The sequence below is a fragment of the Gallus gallus genome, chromosome 4 (assembly GCF_016699485.2).
Source record: "Gallus gallus isolate bGalGal1 chromosome 4, bGalGal1.mat.broiler.GRCg7b, whole genome shotgun sequence".
NCBI lineage: Eukaryota > Metazoa > Chordata > Aves > Galliformes > Phasianidae > Gallus > Gallus gallus.
Genome location: NC_052535.1, coordinates 34,888,090 through 34,905,759, shown reverse-complemented (window position 1 = coordinate 34,905,759; position 17,670 = coordinate 34,888,090). Strand labels below are relative to the sequence as shown.

General features: G+C 40.6%; 2 long non-coding RNA genes across 2 annotated transcripts in view; one reads left to right on the top strand and one right to left on the bottom strand.

Moving 5' to 3' along the window:
- The first annotated feature begins 632 nt into the window (after positions 1-632).
- On the top strand, positions 633-11,590 carry LOC107051768. Its single transcript, XR_001463638.4, has 6 exons — positions 633-1,225; positions 1,707-2,549; positions 3,113-4,757; positions 8,109-8,500; positions 10,547-10,610; positions 11,276-11,590. It is a non-coding gene; the product is annotated as an uncharacterized LOC107051768 (long non-coding RNA).
- Positions 2,433-17,670, bottom strand: part of LOC121110592 — a 33,510-nt gene continuing 18,272 nt past the window's right edge. The window contains exons 4-5 of the long non-coding RNA XR_005859648.2: positions 9,037-9,106; positions 2,433-2,536 (exon numbers count right to left, since the gene is read on the bottom strand). This is a non-coding gene — a long non-coding RNA (uncharacterized LOC121110592). The remainder of the gene's footprint in view (positions 2,537-9,036; positions 9,107-17,670) is intronic.

Sequence of the window (17,670 nt, the reverse complement as noted above, 5' to 3'; positions counted from 1 at the left end):
AAGTGTTGGATATTTAACTTAAAAGGGGAGGTTGAAAAAAGAGTCATTACAGATTTCTAAAATGATGATTTATAAGGTGCATTATTGTTATTTGTTTCTTTCTTATTCTTCATAAATTAAATAAACATCTTCTCAACTATTCTGCAAGTCCTTTGTGCCACTCTAGTCAAGTAAATGTGACACCTGTCAGAAAGAGCTAGCAACAAGGATGCATTTTCACAGTTGACTTGTTTGCTCATGGAATCACGTCAGAGCAAAGGCCGCTATGACATTAATTAGATTTTAAATAGTGCTTGCCAGAACACCTGGAAGCGGACCTGTAAGTTTGCGTGGTTTGAGCTGAAGCAACAAGTTTTTAGTGCAGAAATACTCGGATTTAAGAGTCATCGTCCAGGGAGGGAGATGGGTTCCTGTCAAACTAAAGCTTTTTGGAAGACTTTTCAGGCTGGCATTTGTACATCCTTTTGGCCTCAGTGGTATTAAAGGCTCAGACTGAGACCTCTGCAAGAGTGCTGGCTCAGCAGATTTGTCCCATTGGTGTAAAGAGCAGTCACAGTCTTTGTACTGCACTGCTTGGAATTTTACCCCAAGGAAAGCTAGAGAAGTGGGGTAAAGAAAAAAAGTTTGTTTCACTTTTCTAAGACTGGTTATTTGGTCTCTTCCTGAAGAGATTCAAATCCCCATTACCAGGGGGTCTATAATGTGATAATAATGTTTGTTAAGTATAAAAGCTATGATAAGGACACACAAGAAAGAGAAAAGTAAGGTAGGAAAACACCTGGCAAGACTAAAGGAGAGGAGTTAAAGTAAACAGAGGTAAATACAAGGAAAACAAAATATCAGTGGCATCACAAGATAAAAAAACATACAGTAACATACAGAAACAGACTTGGAGATAGGTGTCTGAAATGTAAGCTGGAAGAGAAGATGTTAGGACTGATTGATTCAGTTGTTAGGATAGGAGGAAATTATCTATTCATACAGTCCCTTCCGACTTTCCCCTCATTTCTGCAGATGAGGATATTTTCTCATTGAGGCAGGCTGGCTTCATTCCAAGACTTGTTTGTGTGCCATAAAAGTAGAGGCAAGAGAACTTTCTTTCCAAGCTAATTACGCTCTATTGAAAGACTGTTGCACTGCATATATGGGTGAAAGCCTGGGTAATGATTCGTATCACACAGGTGACTAAAAAGAGGGAGAAAGCTAAGCGGTTGCTGAGATGGTGGTAAGATTTCTGTCACGATTAACTCCAATTTTTTCCAGGCAAAATATTTGACCTCATAATTTCCTCAGCTGATCCTGTGCAAAGCCAGCATTATCTCCAGGAGGGTCTGCATCTTCATTTTATTGAAAATACTAATGAGTTGCAATTCCTTTTTGGCTAACAGTTTCTCAGCTGAATCCTCCCTCAAGCATGTATGAATGTTAAAAAAAAAAAAAAAGCTAAAAGACAAGAAATTTCCTAATAACAATAGCCAAAGGAAAATACAGGTCAAAGATTAATGAATAACAGTGGTATATTGCAATATATACTGATAACCTGCTGTAATCAGCATCTTAAAATAATACTGACCTGCCAGAGCTCCTGGAAGTATTCCAGTTTATCTGCTCCTCCTGGCAGAAGCACTTCCTTCAGCGGGTCTTAATGCAAGTGTGGAGCAGTGCTGATCCTGGTACAGAGAACATTTCTCATTATCTTTCCACAGAAGCCCTGGTATTTAGAAGGATACTCCACACATGCAGAAGATCATTCAAAGATGTATAATTCTTAGTCAAAAGCAAGAAAGGATCAATTTTGCACAATGAGGAGAAGTCTTTGGGCTGAGATGCAGCTGTCCCATACTAAAAGGATCAGAGACAATGTAGTTTGTGCCCAAAATTAATAGGTAATATGTGTTTCTGTAGCAGTTTTGATTAACTATTATAGCTTGATATTTAGACTAGATTGAGTACCCAGCATGGTATAACAGAATATCTTTTCTGTTTAGTCTTAATAAGGGAGAGGAAAATGCCTTTAATATCACAATAAAACATGGTAGGAACAAGATTTTCTTAAGATCACCATATGTTAATTAGAGTCAGTGGATTCAGATTATTTTCATATCTTATATCTCAGTATCTTAAATAAAATTTTATTGTCTGAGGAAGCTACTGCTAAGGATGTTTTAGTCAGAGCAAGACACACAGACAACCAAACAATAATATTTACAGTGGGGAAAGAAAAAGAACAAATATGAACCTTTTGGCTTATATTTGGAAAGGGCAGCTGGGGAAAGATCTTAAACGTGTTCAAACATCACCAGTAATACAGTCAAGTATGGCAAACTGGAGGTGAATTATATGCCTTTCTTTTTCTTTCGAAATGAGCAAAATATGGCTTACAAGAATGCCTGAAACTTTCCAGGATTTAGTAATAACTGTATAACTCTTTTGCAGCACTACCTTCTCTCAGCATTCAGAAGCACAGTGAGTTAAACTGCTGTATGCTTGAGCTGGTGGGATCACCATCGTCTGCAATAAAGTACCCAGCTTCCAACTGAAAAACAGAAGTGAGTAAACAGAAATTACAATTAAGCCCTCCAGGTCTGAACCTAACAAAAAAACAATAGGAAGATATTGAATCTAAGACTCCAGTTAGCTAGGACTCAAAGTCCTCCCAGCTGCAAGCCTATCCCCTGTAAAAAGTGAAAAGACATTGTCTACATATTAGTTCACTTAAATGAAAGTAGAAGTTACTGGGGGGGGGGGGAGGATGTCAACAATTTGATTGCTACTGAGGGTGGGTGACGTTTTCTTTCAGTGTCATTTTTTTCTTTGTCCATCTGATGGTAAAGCATAGGCCTGTTGAACTATGAAATAGTCAACTGTTTAAAGGGCAAGGTCTCTAGTTAAATAGTTTCTCTAAAAGTTTAACACTGGCGAGGCTGTTTGTGCCTCTTCCATCTTGCTGAGCCAGTGTGAAGATGAAAATGGCTGGGATCTGGTCTCAGTTCCTCTAGGCAGATGGGCTGCAATGAGGGGAAAGACCCACATGAGGTCATCCAAGGGCAGGGCAGCATGACAGAGTTGGTTACTTCCTCATAATCCCCACTTCTCCCCTTTTGATAACAAGGAGCAGACTCTCCTTGGCCAGAAGTCAATGCTGAGATCTCTGTGCGTACTTCTTCAGCATGATGGACAGATAACAGGATGAAGACTCCGCAAGATCATCAGTTCAACAGTCCCAGCTTGTGATAAGGCATGAGGAGTCTGTGCAGTCTCTTACTCAGCATCTTTCAGTCTAATGAAGGCTCACGTAATGGCTGAGAGACAGCCCTCCCTCCTGCCAGGTCAGGATTTCTGAGATTCCTGGTACAGCCAAAGGTGGTGAACTGACAGAAATGCTTTGGATGCTCTTTACAGGTATTCAGCACAACAGGAATTTTCTGATTTAAGCAAAAGGAAGAGTGGATCTGCCTTACTGCAAAAGCTCTGCCAATCAGCATGGAAAAAGCAGAGTCCAGGAGTAAATACTATAAGAAAGCATGTCGTGGCTTCATGTACGCAAGACACTTCAGCAATGCTATAATCTATTGGAGGTGGGCAGGAAAGAGAAAAATTGTTGTGTTTTTTTTTTCTAAGATGTCTTCAGTAACTAGAAATGTACCCTGGAAGGAGTCATCCTGATGGACAGTGTGATGGCTCTTTTGTCACTTATACTGCAGTTTCAAGTCTGGAAGCAACCGGCTATCTCTGGTGGTCCTGCGTTCTCGGCTACTGACAGGATTGGTCATACAAATGGCAACAGTACGTCAGAGCTTTGAAATGGCTCAGTGGCAGCTGAGGCTGAGAAGCAAAACTGCTGTTATTACTCCTATGAGAAAGAATGGAAGATTGATTTTAATGACAACTTTGTCAGTGTTTAGCAATGCTGTTTTTAAGCAGCTTAAAACATAATTTCCAATTTCAACGACGTTCAGCCTTTCCTTTCCACAAAGGCTTATAGTAGACCAGTGGTATGCAACTGGCATGAGCCAGAGCCAACAGATGCCTGTATTAAGGTGGTACCACCTGGGCTGAAGCCCATGGAAAACTCAAAATATTCATTTAAGAGTTTGCAGTGCTGTTTATAACCAAACATGGACAAGTAGTGTAAATGAATCTGTAGCGGTGACTCCAATGGACAGCTGCAGAACTACAGAAATGGAGCTGGGAGCAGGATGTAGCTCACAGAGCTAACAGAATAGTAAAGAGAAAGAAAGAAGACAAATGGTAATTAAAAAAAAACTCTGGAGAATGCTGATGAACCTGATTTGACACCACTAGTGCTTCAGGACTAAGGGTATGAAACAGGACAATAGAAAAAAATCCAGCTTTGAATACTCTTGCTTTACAATAAGAAATACCATTTGGTCTATAGATAAGAAGTAGGAATAAAAATCTGCCTTAAAACTGCTTGTGAGAAGGAAAAGAATCGTTTGTTATTTTATACCAATCTGTCCTTTGTTCTAATGTCTTCAATACCAGTGCTTAATTCTCTGAACTCACATTTGTTCTAATCTGGTGTAGCAGAAATGCTAACTCACAGCCTGAAGCAGTGATTGAGCACCTGGTGGGACGGCAGGGCCAACCCAGGGGAGCTCAGGTGCATGCAATGTACTTGAGTGAGCAGAAGGGGTGTAGCCAGGATCCACCCCTTCCCAAACCTCATTTAAGGGTTGGCAGTGGAGGCAAGGATTTCTTGCTGGAGGTTCCTGCCTACCAGAGGCCTTCTGAAAGTAAGCAATTTTTCTTCCTTTGTTTTTGCATCTATGGCTGCGACATCTGGGCTTGTTCATATTTGCTGCCGTCTGGGATTGTGCTGCTTCACTATTACTGCTGTTCTTTCCATCATATTATAGCATTACATCTGGTTTCATTATCTAATACATTGTTAACTAGTTGGAAAAAGCGTGTACTCCATATAATGTTTCTTTCTCTATTATTGTGTGATTGTTAAATCAGGTAAATAAGTTCAAGCTATTCTAGGGCTCACTGTCGATCTACTAAAGAATAGCAGTAACTTACTCTCTACGGTTTATAAAATGTGTTTAGGTTCACAGAGTGAGACCACTGTTCTCTAACACTGGAACAGCCTCCAGTGCTGCAAATCTAAATCCCCGAAATTGGATATTAATCTACTTATGCATAAATGCATAAAATAATAAATGCCTGCCCCGTTTTTTTTTTCCCAAAGTTAGTGGTAGCTCTAACTCTGTACTGACTTCGTAGAATTCTGCAATGCTATTCCAATGGATGGGCTCTGAATACACCACATAGACAGCTTCATTTCTCTGTATGTATAACTAGAGAGCTGAACATGCTGATATATTTTAGCTACAGGTCAATAGTTATTCTTTTTTTATGTAATGGAAAAAAAACCATGAAGGACTATGATTTAGCCCTGCTATCCCTCCACTCATTTAATTACAGTTAAAATGAACAAATCCCTGAGTTCATATGCAGCATTCACTTCAAGAAGAAATCCTTTATCTCTCTCGTTACTTTTGGTAAGCAGTTGAGCTAACTAAAGTTTCAACAAAGCTTGTTTGATAATGGTGTCATTTAGTAGTTAGAAAGCTGAATGAAGCTGTGCCCATACAGTTGAAGATGGAAATCAAGATTTTTTTCAGAGGGAATATTCTGAAGATGCAAATATTTATATTTAATACAGTATTTCAGGTGCTGAACCTTCAAGGTTTTCAGTAACTTCTGAAGATGCTGCATAGCACTGATTTATTTCTTTATTGGCTCAGGAGGGCAAGAATGATGACAGCTGACTGGTTGCTGCACTCATGCTAAGGTGGGATGAGAAGGGAAGTATTCTAGATTTGGATCCTTATTGATGCAGAGTTACTACAAAACACTACCTGTTCTTGACACTGTCTCTTGCTGTCACCACGTGGTTCCTATGTCTTGCCTAATGCTTGAATAAGCAATGAACGCAAAGTCTTCCTGTCCATTGACTGTAATTACCAGGAACACCAGGAGAAGTCAAGGAAATTCTGTTGTAAATAGTGATAGGGATCTGTGCAGTGTGAAACTGTCTCACAAAGGGGAAGGAGAAGAACTTGGGTTTCTGGCAGCTCCCAACTGTTAAATCAGTAGTTAAAAGAGAAATGCATTGCAGAGGATCATCATATGGCCTTAATGTGAAACTTACCTTGTCAGAATACATGCCCATACATACACTAAAAACCAGGGGCATGGAAATGTGGGGTCTGCCTGTGGGGTCTGGGCAATTCAAGGCTCTGCCCTTCATCTTTATTGCACTAGGATTTTGCTGGTAGAAATCATAATGTGCAGAAACTTTGCAGACCTCCAGGAGGCACGTGGCAAATAGGACAATGAAGGGTTTATTTTTTAACTTAATGCTGGGCCTTTAGGCAGTACTAGTAGTACTTTGTAGATATAGTTCTTAAATATTATTTAATATTAATTTAATAAAATATTTAACAATAACATTTCTTAAATGTGGTTTCTTATTCATATCCAAATAATAATTATATTATTATGATTTATTTAGAGAAACTACAGTCCTTAATAATAAACAGTCTTCCACTGCATGTCATACAAAGACCTTCAAACTGGTACCTCAACTCTAACAACTTAGAAAGGTGTGAAAAAGAAAATATCTTTATTTTCTTTATATTGTGAAAAAGAAAAGTATCCTTAAAACAAGGCTACTAAACAGGGAAAATAAACATATGCATTTTTCTATAAATTGGGCAAGGCACCCTCTACTTTGTTTTAAAAAGACAAAAAAAAAAAATCTCACATTTAATAGGTCTACTTTGGCAGAGAAGAGAGGCAGAGATTAATGTGACATTCTGCTGGTGCATGCCTGTGTGTATGAAAGGGAGAGTGATTACATCCCATAATGAAACTAGACAAAATTATATATTTCTACTCACTGTGGAGAAAAGGCAGAGGCAGAAAAAAGTGTCCGTCTTATTGAACTAAATTTTCTAGGACAGTGAATTAGTGCATTCCTATACAATGTCCTAGCAGTATTTCTCCATTTAATTTGTCTCTTGTGATATTTATTCTTGTAATATTTCCCTGTATATCAGGCAAATCTGTACTTCTGAAATAACTATGCAAACCTGTTGTGAAGACTAACACTTCCTTGTCCTCTATGAAATAGCAAAAAAAAAAAAAAAAAAAAAAAAACCAACTTGTTTTCAAGTCCCCTTTTCTACTATTCATCCAGTTCCCTGTTTTTCAAACAACAGTGGATTGAGTGTTGATGTTGAAAGAGAAGATAATAGTGCAGGGACACCTTAGCACCTGAACCTGTGTTAGTTTGCTGTGCTGATAAGGATCAGCTCTTGCAGATCCCCTAGCTATGCAGAGATTCTAGGCAGGCTGGTATAAACTTGTGTGTGTGTGTATTTAAACTGCTCTGTGATTTCAGAGCAAAAAAAATCAATTAAGGTAACTCTGTTTTTATGGACCTGGCGCATAGAGCTAAAGACTGGGCACCAAGCACCCTCCTCCTGCAGTGCCAGCTGATCAGCAGGAGTGGGGGTGATTCGTTCACTGCCTGTTAAGCATGAAGATAGGCTGGACGTAGCTGGACAACAACCAAGGTGTGGATGTGGTACATGGGTAATTACAAGGCATGACAGTGTGACGTACTTCCTCTTCAGCTCATGTTTGACCCTTATTGTCATACTTGTTGATCTTTCCTAGTCTGGTGTGAATTCAGTATCACACTAATGAAAAGTGAGGAAAATGGCTGAATTAAATTTGCTCCACTGTTTTGCAGCAGCCACTCTTCTTTCAACAAGTCATTCATAATCCCTGCTAGCACAGAAAACAGGCCCACAGCTGTGACGCACCATTCAAGTCCAGCAGTCCCAGTTCTTACTGTATTTCTACTCGTTTCCCTTCCTGCCCTGGAAAACAAATCATTTTCCTCTTTTTTGGTCTGCTTGGAAGAATGTTATTTTCTGCAGTTCTCGTGGGATATTCTAAAACCATCAATCCACTGGGCAATGGACCTGAAAACTGCCTACACTGTTTGTGCTTCAGCAAGGCACATGAGCAGACACAGTGGTTTAAGCATGCATTTAATTGTTTTGCAGGACCAGAGCTTGGAGTTAGCAGCCTTTTGCTGTACAAATAATAAAGTCCCCAGAAGAACATTGACTGCTCTTAACTGAAGTTCCTAAACCTGAATTTTCAGAGGAATTGGATTTTATTCAGCTTATACAACCCTCTGTGATTTTTAAGGAGTTGACCTGTGTTTATGAAGAAGCCTTATGTGTTTTCCCAGACTTCAGGATTTTTCTTCTGCGAGTTTATGAGAGAGACACAAAGAAAAAGCAATATCCCTTTCTTGAGCTTTGCACCTCTTTCTCCAGCATTGAAGATGTTCAAAGCAGAGTGTGTTGCAAAAGTCTCTGCTGTCTCAAATGAAATAGGAATGGTTATTGAGTTCCCTTTTTTTTTTAATAGGTACTGTTTTCCAAAACAGGTGAGGACTTTTCTTGAGACTCTTTTTGTTTATACATATTATATACAAATATACACGTAGTATACAATATACACTTAGTATGTTGTATATAAAAATAAATTTTATAAAAATCTAATAGGCTTTATTAGAATTATTAAATTGTGTATACTATGTATTTTGAATAATTACAATTTATGCATTTATTTTTAAAGAATATTTAAAAGATGAAGAATAGAAAACTCATTTTTATGTAGATAATTCAGACACCTTAAGGCCCTTACAAAAACCTGTTCTCCTTTTCTCTTGCTTTCAGAACCACTCGCTATAAATAAATCACTCTAATATGAGCACTCACAAATGGCTGTCACCTACAGTTTCTGGATTTTACTTTTTTGTTCCATAGATCTTGCACTAATGTTTCTTAGAACAGAGGATGAGATAGGAATAGATAACCTTTTGCAGACTACAGAGATTTTGTTGCACTCGTTGAAGAATCTATTATTCTTACTAAATTGTAGGGATGAAAAATGATTCAGGAATACAAAAGATCTACTTACCTCATACCCCTGCAATCTATTTGCTTGCTTGAAAATCCTGGTTATGAACCAAGAGTGTCAGTTCAGGCTACTGGAAGGAGCAAACGCATTGTGAAAATAATTAGTTTTGAAGTCTGTGACCTGAAGGGAATTACATAACCTATACGCTCTCATTTAACATTTAGTTTTGCATTTGTTTCTTCTACGTGCTAAAGAATACGAATTGTGATTGACTTATAATGCTGTAAGTCAAAAAAGGCAACCTAATAAATTATTTTAATATTATATTTTTTGTCACTGGAGAGGTGAACATAGAATAGAAGGTTGGAAAAGACCACCAAGATTATGTAGTTCAACTGACTGCCTACCACCAATACTGCCCTCTAAACAGTGTCCCAAAGTACCACATCTACATGTTTCTTGAACGCCTCCATGGACGGTGACTGAACCATCTTCCTGGGCAGCCTGTTCCAGTGCCTGATCAGCCTATCAGAGTTTCTCCTAATATCCAACTTGAACCTCCCCTTGTACAACTTCAGGCCATTCTCATTTGTCCTATCACTGTTACCTGGGAGAAGAGGCAAACCCCCACCTCACCACAACCTCCTCTCAGGTAGTTGTAGAGAGCTATAAGGTCGCCCCTGAGTCTCCTCTGGGCTTGAACAACCCCAGTTCCCTTAGCTGCTCCTCCTATGACTTGTGCTCCAGACCACTCACCAGCTTTGTTAGCCTTCTCTGGACGTGGTCAAGAGCCTTGGTGTCTTTCTTGTAGTGAGGGGCCCAAACCTGAACATAGTACTCAAGTTGCAGTGTCATCAGGGCTGAGTACAGGGGGAAAGCATCATCTACTACCTCACCATTTAAAAATTGAGTACCCATTCTATTTCCTAGCAGTTAAGAACAAGAAAAAATGGTATACCAGGTTCAACTCAGGTGAACATGTGATCTGATACTTAAACTACAGGAAAGGAAAAGACACTATTTCTCAGAAACAGTCATGAAGAAATAGTCTCCAGTAAACCATACCCTGGTGGCCTAGTCAAATGACAAAGGGATGAAATCAGTCTTGACTAACAACTCATTGATCCTAAAATCAGTGTTTACCATTGCTTGCCATGTAGGAAAACAATGTGTAGAGTTCTGATTTTTTTTTTTTTAAACTGACTACTTAGAAATCAGAGGGAAATAAGTGTAATTATATCCAAAAGCTAGTTATGAGAAATTAGCTCAGTGAGTTATCATTCCCACTATTTCATTAAGGAAATATTTAACTTCTCAGCTTGTGTTGTTTTGAGCCTCCTATGTGTTCCAAAAATTTTCTTCTAATTGGAAGTTGCATTGTAGAATGTCTACTGGAAAGAGAATGCTAGCTCTGTTTTAGGAGAGAAAGAAAAGCATTCACGGTTATAGCAATGGAATCACATGAAATAACAGCAGGTGGGAACTTTTGTCCTGCATTGACATATTATTTAAATATTGGCACAAAAGTTTTTGGCTGAACCATGCCTGCACATTGTCTCCTTTCCTGCAGGTTTGTAAGGATGCGTTTTCCAGATCCTGTTCAAATCATCGTTACTTCCCCGTACTGTTGAAAAGTGAGTAAAATTATACATATACTCTCGTGCCCTGACATCCTTGTTGCACTGAGTGCTAAGCAGAAATGAGCTGAATGACAGAGCTCAAGGTTATAGTGAAGCACAGCAACAGTTCGCATTACAGAAGCTAATGTTGGGCTGAATACCTGTGAATAAACACTACCCAGCCTGTGAAGTAGAAAGCACGGAACTATTGATATTCCCTTATTCTGGCAAATACCCTTTTAGATTTTCCTAGAAAGATATTTAAATGCATGCAGTGTCACTTGAGTAAGCAAGTTAGGATCTTACTCGCTCCAGGATACCTCATCTCATGTGTTGTATGTACTAAGACTCATTTTGTTAGGGAAAAGAAAAAAAAAATTCTCCTATAAAAGCTACCAAAGCCTTTAAAGTATTTTAGCCAGAACAGCAGCAGTGTTTGGATAGGAGTCAATCAGACAGGAAATTAAGTGTACACGAGCCCTCTCTCTGTGGCAGCAGGGCAGAACCCAGAGTGAATTAAGAACCTGCATGCCAAGCAAAGCCTGTTAAAATGGGATAGGAGGTATTAGCTCCCTTTTGACAGTAACAGACCATTAAAAAGAAAATGAAGAAATATTTGCAAACTTTATGCAGTGGATTTTGTTCATAATAAGGTTTCATTTTTCTTATTATCACTGCAGTTGCTGAAAGCTTGAGCTGTCCTTGTGGCATCTTGGCATGAATATGACTGATTCTGTGAAGTATTCACCGGTGTAACCAAAGGAAATATAGGCAGTTTTAGCAATATAAAGTCCATGAAGATGCTCACAACTTAAGGATCACGGTGCTGGAAGTGCATACATCCAGAACAGAAAATTGTAAAACAAAAAAAAAAGACAAGGACTGCAGCCTTTTGGAAGACTCCATCATGGCTCACAGCTTCAGTTATCAGTCCCAATAAAAAATTAAAATGGTGGTTTATGTCGTTTGAAAAAGTCACCTTTTCCTGGAGATTCCTTCATCACTCTTAGAAGAGGCTTCAAGAGCTTTTTAGGAGATATTCCATCAAATATACGTAGTGTAAATATATATGTATTGCCAGGAGGTTGCTCTTTGCTAGGAGCTGGAAACAAAGAGTTTCTAATGGTGTTTAACTTAAAACTGTTTGTCCTCACTTTATCCTTAAAAAAATGCTGCTTAAAATGCTGTGAGAACCCTTGGACAGTAGGGAAGCAGTTGATATGAATGATGCTTTTTACAGTACCCTATCCCAGAGGCTCCAGCCCCTAATTGACTTCAGGAAAACACACATAGATGCACACCAAGCAGAAGTGTATTGTGGCATAGCTCTGTCCTGTCTTCCTGCATTGATCAGCCAGCTTGCCCTGACTGATTTGCTGACGACACCAAGCTGAGTGGTGTGGCTGACACAATGGAAGGAAGGGATGCCATTCAGAGGGACCTTGACAGACTTGAAAGGTGGGCCTGGGTGAACCTAATGAGGTTCAACACGGCAAAGCGCAGGGTTTTGCACTTGGGCCGGAGGAACCTCAGGCATCTATACAGACTGGAAGGAGCAGTCCTTGAGAGCAGCTCTGCAGAGAAGGACCTGGGGGTCCTGATGGATGACAAACTTAACATGAGCCAGCAGTGTGCTCTTGCAGCTCGGAAAGCAAATGGTGTCCTGGGATCCATCATGAGAGGGGTGGCCAGCAGGGACAGGGAGGTGATTGTCCCTCTCTACTCTCCTATTGTGAGGCCCCATCTGGAGTACTGTGTCCAGGTATGGAGCCCCCAGTACAAGAAAGACAGAGAGCTGTTGAAGAGGGTCCAGAGAAGGGCCACAGAGATGATCAGGGGGCTGGAGCACCTCCCCTGCGAGGACACGCTGAGGAAGCTGGGCTTATTCAGCCTGGAGAAGAGAAGGCTGCGGGGTGACCTCATTGCAGCCTTTCAGTACCTGAAGGGAGCCTATAAACAGGAAGGGGGTAAACTCTTTGAAAGGGTAGAGAACAGCAGGACAAGGGGGAACGGTTTTAAGTTGAAAGAGGGAAGATTTAGGTTGGATGTTAGGGGGAAGGTCTTTACCAGGAGAGTGGTGAGGTGCTGGAACGGGCTGCCCAGAGAGGTTGTGGATACCCCATCTCTGGAGGTGTTCAAGGCCATGTTGGATGGGGCCCTGGGCAACCTGGTCTAGTAAATGGGGAGGTTGGTGGCCCTGCCTGGCAGGGGGGTTGGAGATTCATGATCCTTGAGGTCCCTTCCAACCCAGGCTATTCTGTGATTCTGTGATTCTGTGACTACTCACACAATTACGTAAACAGGCAAAACAAAACCAGCCAAACAAAAAACCCTCAAATCTTTAAAATCTTGGCTTAAATGCTTAAACAGCAGTGTGCTGTTTGCATCTGTAAGGCAATTTCTGACCATCGTGGCCATAAATCTTTGGATTTCCTGATCCTAGGGTGCCTTCTGCTCTATTCCTGACCAATTCCCTTTAGCCTCCATCCTGTGCTCAGGACTCCATGTGCGCACATATTTTCAGCAAGCATATCTGCACATCTTTAAACTACCATTCTCTAACTGGTTCCATCTGCTACTATGAGGATAGTACTCCCCATACAACCTGGCACAGTTTGCCTCCTGCCATGGTTCAGCATTTGATATTTTTTACAAAGTGAGAAGGGAAACAGAGAAACTACTACACAGTATGCAAAAGGTGGCTTACAGAGAAAACAAAAATGTAGTAGAAAGAGCAGGAAGGAATTGTCTGAAACGCCAGCTGTTCAGCATTAGCTCAGCTTGGTCTGGTAATGGCTAAGTAAAGTAAGGAGGCCTTGTAATTGCAGTAAAGGAAATGCTGAAAAACAGAGACACTGAGAGCCTCTCACTTTTTCCATTTTAACTCACATCTTCTCCTATCAAATGACGGATTGCTCTAGGTCAGCCTTATGGAAGTGCTAAATAGGGTTCTCCATTTTCACTTAAGTCAGAGCATGGAGGTCGACCACAAGATTAGCAAAATGGTTACTGGTGAGCAGATGAATTAATAAAGCCTTTTTTGAGTCACGGAACAGAGGTTAAGTGTGTAGTTTCCAAGTGACTAGTGCTACAGAGCAAGCCCATGTGCTGCTAAAGAAACCCCCTGCCTCTGCCCTGTGCTGCCAGGACCTGGGCTGGAATGTGGTCTGGGTTCACCTTGTTACCGAGCACCAACGGAAACAGATGCTATTTGAGGTATCCTTGTATATGCTGGCAGCTAGTGGTAGGATTACCATCTACAGCTACATGAGATAGTTGCCACATCTGAGGTACTACTGCATGTCTTTCATGTTTTTTCTGATTAATGTAGACCCATTTGACTCTGGAACCACCAAAAGCTGGGCTGCTTGTGCTGGGTCTCCAAACCCAGCATAGATCCCTGTCAACATCTTCTGTTTGCTGGAGGGATGGACATGGCACAGCAGCTCGCCATTTAAACTGTGTGTAGAACTAGTAATTAATGCTTTCGATTTTTTCCTCTTGTTTAAAGACTTGGCTGTGAAACAAGAATTGCTGTGCAACAAAAAAAGAAGACACTTGGAACTAAAAGGACATCTGGAAATGATCTGAAAAAAAAATGTAAATGTCTGAGAGCGAAGCAGTGATTGTGAGGAGCCCACAGGTGTGTGAAAACTGACTGCAGCCCATCCTTTGTTGTAAGGACTGATCAGCTGCTAAGGTAGCCCCAACTGCAGCAGTTAGATTTCTTTCCAGAGATGAGGATGCAGTGAAGTGGTGTAATTTAATCACAGGGAAAAGATCTCTGTGCAGTGGGCTGTGCTAGATGTTTTCCCTGCTGCAAGAACAAAATTCCACTCATGGGACAATAATTCTAGATTTTATTTCATGTAGTTTGATGCCTATAGCCAGATTATGTTCTCTGTGGGAACCTGGGACCACTTAGCACCTTTAAAAAACAGGCTACTCTTATTTCCCAGCCTTTTAGTGCTTAATCAGAACTGCTTAAGGAGGTCCATGGATTCCTAGAACTTCCCTAAGCCTACAGAAAGTTAAAAAGTTAAAGAGGAGGAGGAAATCCTCAGTATTTAAAGATGCTGCAAGAAGTCACAGTCCAACACCTTGAAATGTTAGTGGGCTATCTCACTAAAGAATTGCTGGGAAGGAAAGCCCACCAGCTCCCTTCTGGATGGCAGTGCCCAGGAAAAACGCAGACATCTACTACTTGTTTACCCTGGTTATATTTACGAGATGTGAAGTTTTCACAGGCGATGCACAGTAGATGGAAACAAGTTTCTATGGCTCATCTGTAGCTTCTGCTTTATCTGCTGCTGCAATTGACCCTCCATGGAGAGGGCTCCCAGACAATAAGGTTTTTGACTTTGCTTCCCGTGACATCTTCTGTAGCTAGCTAGGGAAAGGAAATTCTTTGCCCAGACCATGGTGAGGCATAGGAGCAGGTTGTGGATGTCTCATCCCTGGAGGTGTCTTTAAGACACCCTTCCAACCCAAGACATTATGTGATTCTATAATTCTGTAATTCTATTTAGAGCAATATAGTAACTGAAGCATGGGTTCAGTTTTAGATGCAGACAGATGCAGAGCAACTGAAAATAATCCAGAGCACAGTGTGAGAAAGAGCAAAGGTTTAGAAAATATGTCATGTGAGGAGAAAAGGTTTTATCAGTCATTCTTGAGTTTGGAAAAGGCAAAATGGGGGAAGCAAACAAAAAATAGCGGGGCTGAAGTGCAGAAACTTTATGTTAGACAGAAGGGAGGCTTTGCAGTGATGGGGGAAGAGAAATGCCAGGACATGTCACCACTGCTTTAATACCTCCTATAGCGTTTGTAACCCATAACGTTGCAAAGAACATGTTCATGTTAGAAGACAAAGAACAAATGAAATAAAGGCAATTTAACTGCAAACATAAGTGCTCCTAACACTATCTCTTCGAGACACCTGCTGTCAGAAGCAGTTAGAGGAGCTGGAGCTAGGATTTAAAGTTACACAAAACATTTAAAGGAACTAAGCCATTTATGCACCAAAATCCATGTTAACAAAATATCCCCAGGGATGTCTCAAAGGCAGAGATGATTACAAGTAATGCAAAAATAATAATAATAATAATTTTAAAAAACCACCCACCACCAAGGTTTGTCTTTTTTTTTTCTTTTATAAACACCCATGCTGACAGAAGGAAGCTGGGATTTGGAGGGCAGAGTACAAAGTCCTGGACTGGGTTTTTCAAGGGTATTTAGGCTCCAGAAATGCATATCATTAATTGAGTATTTCCCCAAATGGCAAAATAAGCTGGGAATGAGCCTGCTGCTGGCTATCACTAGCAGCCATGCTTCTTTATTGATCTGTGAGCAGAAACAAAATGCAATAGCCATTTAGAAAAGGGAAGGCAAATGTAAGATTTCCTTCTCCCTTTACAGAAAGAGAGAAGGAAATTGCCTGAGTTCGCAACTTTGGCTTTATCAATCCACACTTGGAATAACCCACTTCTGTGGGCTATGGCTTGTAATTTAATCCTACATGGCGGATCTGGGACTCTGGGGAACAATAATACTACAGGACACATCAGGCTTATTGGAAATAAATCACATCATTTTTATTGTCCTAATTACTTTGTGGACTGGATATCCCCCTCTAATTAAAGCCCTTGAACCTCTTTCTGCACGGAATCACTGAGGCATCCCTGAAAAGTACAGCTTCATGGGCAACCCTATCCCCATGGAGACAGAACAAAATTGCTTTTTTCCATCACTGAACAGTCACAGCTCCACTATGCTCATACAAAGCATCACTTTGGATTTTCAGACCGGGACTACTATGTATTTTTCTCAAAAATGGCAACAACATCAGAAAGGGAAAAGTCTGCCTTTACAACATCAACATGTTCTATGAGAAGCATGACCTCCAAATACAATTCAAGCAGCTGTATTAGAATAAAAGGTAGCTTCTAATCTATCATTACAGGAGAAAATTGTCAAACGTTTTCACAGCCAGCTCACCATAAATTCTAGCTGTGTTTCTCCCCGTACAAAGCAACTAGAGCAGATTAAACACAGATTTTCTATTTCACAGTGACACCTGCAGTGTTAAGGGGAAAATGCCACTGGAAAAAGCAGTTCAGCTCTATGGTGGTAGGACACAAGCTGCTGATTCACTTTGAGGGCAGAATGAGAAGCAGCACACACAGTCAAACCTGCAGGTTGCTTTCCAAGGAGCACCAGTCCTCCACAAGTCATACAGCTGAGCTTTGATAAAGGGCAGACACTGGTTGCTCGGTGCTGCAAAGCAAGCTAGAATTTCTCTTCTCTGCTCCCTGCAGTGGTAACTTCCAAGGCTTCCTTGGATTTCATCGTTTAGATCTTTAATTATGGATATGTGTGATTCCTGTGTTTTTAAAGAAGATGTTGTGTGAAAGGTAGTTGGTGAAAATAAGCAGCTATTGAGAACCTAGGACATGAGGTAATGGCCTCGAGTTGTGCAAGGGAAGGTTCAAGTTGGATTTTAGGAAAAGTTTCTTCTCTGAAAGAGTGGTGATGCATTGGAATGGGCTGCCCAGGGAGGTGGTGGAGTCACTGTCCTTGGAGGTGCTCAAGAAATGTGTGAATGTGGCACTGAGGGACATGGTTAAGTGGGCATGGTAGGGATTGGACAAGATGATCTCAGAGGTCTTTTCCAACTTTAATGATTCTGGTGCATATACAGCCCGTAGACAGTAAAAATATCGCCCTCATCTCCATGACTGCCTCAGAGCCCTGGGAAAGTCACAGATGTGTGTGGACATAGATATCTCTGGGGACATCAACAATTTGTAAACAACTCATTTTATCTCTTGTTTTCCTCCATTTTCTTCTCTGATCACTTCTAACTAAAGGAGTGCTTTCTTTTTACAGTGCCTATGCTGTGACTTTAAGCTTGTTAGCCACCTCCTTCGAAACTCTTCCTTGTTGCATTGATCCAGCCCTCTGTGCAGAAATGCTCATGACAGGACAGCCTCACTATTCCCAGCTGTCTGCAAAGGATCTATCTACATGGCACAATAATTTTTCCTCACTTAACAGATTAATTACATGAATGCAA